Below are 3077 nucleotides of genomic sequence, written 5' to 3'. Positions count from 1 at the left end.
GTTTTGTTTGTTTTTTGAAGAGGTTCCAGACAGAATAACCTGGATAATATATTATTTGGCAGGTTCTTGCCAGTTTTTGTTCTCTCTCTCTCTGTCCCCTGTCAGTTGTTTTTCATACTATATCGCAGGGATAAGCAATTAGCGGACCTCCAGCTGTTGCCAAACTACAAGTCCCATCATGCCCCTGCCTCTGGGTGTCATGCTTGATGCTGTCAGAGTCTCGCTATGCCTCATGGGACTTGTAGTTTGGCAACAGCTGGAGGTCCGCTAATTGCATATCCCTGCTATATCCTGTAAAGATTCACAATACCGTAGTATAAATTGAAGACTATATTTTTCAAAAGGTGTTGTAAAAGTGTTCAACTTTAAAAAAAAAAACTAAAAACATTTTAGAATGGGGAAGGCTTAGAACACCTGTCAGGGTTTTGCTGATTTTCAGAGCTCCATTGGCAATACTTTCTTTGCTTTTTGCTACAGTGATAATGGTTTCACCACACCAGTCAGAAAGTGAAGAAAAATGTGCATGTTTCCCTTCTCTTTTTTTTTTTTTGTTTATGCTAAATACATACCTTTTGATATCCCCCACCCAAACTCAGCTTTCAGCTCTATAGTTGAAATTCTACTACCGCACATTCTATAGGGATTTATGAGATGGCACCTCCTTTATAGTGATGTTTTTATTTGTAATGCTCCTAAGTGCCAGTAGAGGAAGTGCGCTGTGCAGAAAACTTCCTCTACTGGCTTCAGTATTAAATGACAGGCAGGAGAGGGCTGCCAGAGGTTCCGGAACGCAGCTCCGTTGCGTTCCGGCAGGAAAAAAAAACCTGATAGGGAGGTATAGGGATTTATGGGGTGGCACCTCCTTATAGATATTTTTAGTTAAAAAAATGCCTTGGGATCCTCCAAACTCAGCTTTCAGCTTTGTGTTTTAAACTTTAAAGTACACATTCTGCTGGGAGGTATGGAGATTTGTGGGGTGGCACCTCTTGGAGGTTTTTAACACAGGGCTCGACAAAATCCAGACGCCAGGTCGCAATTGCAATTGCAAGAAATTGTGACCTGAAGCCCGCCGGTAATTGAGGCCTCGGCTTTGCGGCCTCAATTACCGGTCGTCGCGGGCCTGCCAAGCGCGGCGGGGGAGGTAGGGGTGCGCGGTGGGCCCGCCACGGCCTGTAATTGAGGCCGCGGCCTTGTGAAGTGCCAAGCTTCCTTCTGTGACCTGCGCCATCTGGTGGTGGCCGTTGGCATTACAAGTAAAACAGCATGTGTAATGTGTAATTTTTCACTGCCATCTCCTTCCCTCTAATTGGAACCCCCAAACATTTATATATATATTTTTTATTCTAACACCCTGGAGAAAAAAATGGCGATCGTTGCAATACTTTCTGTCACGCCGTATTTGCGCAGCGGCCTTACAAGCGCACTTTTTTTGGGAAAAAATGCACTTTTTTAAATTAAAAAATAAGACAACAGTAAAGTTATCCCAATTTTTTTTTTATATTGTGAAAGATAATGTTACGCTGAGTAAATTGATACCCAAAATGTCACGCTTCAAAATTGCGTCTGCTCGTGGAATACCGACAAACTTTTACCCTTTAAAATCTCCATAGGCGACGTTTAAAAAATTCTACAGGTTGCATGTTTTGAGTTACAAAGGAGGTCTAGAGCTAGAATTATTGTTTGTCACTCTAACGATCGCGGCGATACCTCACGTGTGTGGTTTGAATACCGTTTACATATGCGGGCACTACTCTATGTGTTTGTTTCTGCACGCAAGCTCATCGGGACGGGGCGCGTTTTCTGGCTCCTAACTTGTTTTAGCTGGCTCCTAGATTCCAAGCAAATTTGTCAAACCCTGCTTTAACATGTTAGGTACTAATACATTTACTTTAATTTATCCATATGTTAAATAAAACTTCTAAAAATGCTAGTTGCTTGGCTGTAATTTCAATTCCCTTTTCCCCCAATATTTGCAGATACACTGTCCTCATACAATATTTCTGATTTTCCAATCTGCTTGTTTTTCAGGGTAAAAGACTCAAATTTACTAAAACTAGAGGAAGCCAGGCAATTAGTAATTTCAGATAGCGTTCTGCAGTGGCAGCTCCCATATTTCTCTCAGCACAGGTTTATTAAAGTAAAGTATAGCTAAAGCTAAAACCTCCTTTTTTATTTTTTGATATAGTAGGTTTAAACATCTATTTAGGTTTTTTTATTTTTTTAGTCTGATTTTCACTTACTGCCCTGTAGAGGTAACAGGAAATGAAAGGAAAGTTAAAAGGAAATCCTGTCTTGTCGTGTCTATTAACAAGCTAATTTCTGCAGTAATGTCATTAAAGCCTAGTACACACTATCAGGGTTCTCCTTTTGTTAAACCAAAAAAAACCTGACCGCTTAGGTCGGAGCCACTGTACTAACAATCCAATGTTAGTACAGCGGTGTCCCCTGCTGAGCTGTTGTGTGATGAAAGGGGGACCTGGTCGGCTGCTGGTTTTCCAGCATGCTCGTCCTACAGAAGCTGGCCACACGGGCCAAATGTTGACCACCTGTAGGTTCCACATTTAATGTTGACCACCCTTCTTTTTTTTTTTTTTATTGAATCGGCTGATGTCCCCAGACATTTGGCCCGTGTGTACTGGTCTTTAGGCTAGGTTCACTATTATAAGGGTTGGGAATGTGTGCAAAATTGTGCGCTGTCCTGAAACGGACAAACACGCTGCCCTTTAGCAGATGCATGGCGGTTGCCATTAATTGTTAATAGCACCTTTCTCACTTGTAGGACTGCCCATCATAACAATTTGGCTTTGACACATATGACGCACGGGAACACACTAAAAACACATGTGGCTCCTATGTGTGAACCTAGCCTCAATGTTAATATTCATCTGATAATGCTTGTGTTTTTTGTGGTGATGCCATTATGGCTAGGTGCACATCTATGCATGTTGGGAATGTGCACAGAATTTTCATTCCCAACAAGCACAGAAATGTGCTGTTCTTTAGCAGATGTGTGGCGGTGCCGTTAAATTTTAAATGTTAATGGCACCCCCATGTATGTGCTAATGCATGTGTTTTTA

Source organism: Rana temporaria, chromosome 4 (genome assembly GCF_905171775.1).
Source record: "Rana temporaria chromosome 4, aRanTem1.1, whole genome shotgun sequence".
Lineage (NCBI taxonomy): Eukaryota > Metazoa > Chordata > Amphibia > Anura > Ranidae > Rana > Rana temporaria.
The sequence above is the reverse complement of the archived record's forward strand: the minus strand, read 5'-3'. Positions refer to the sequence as shown.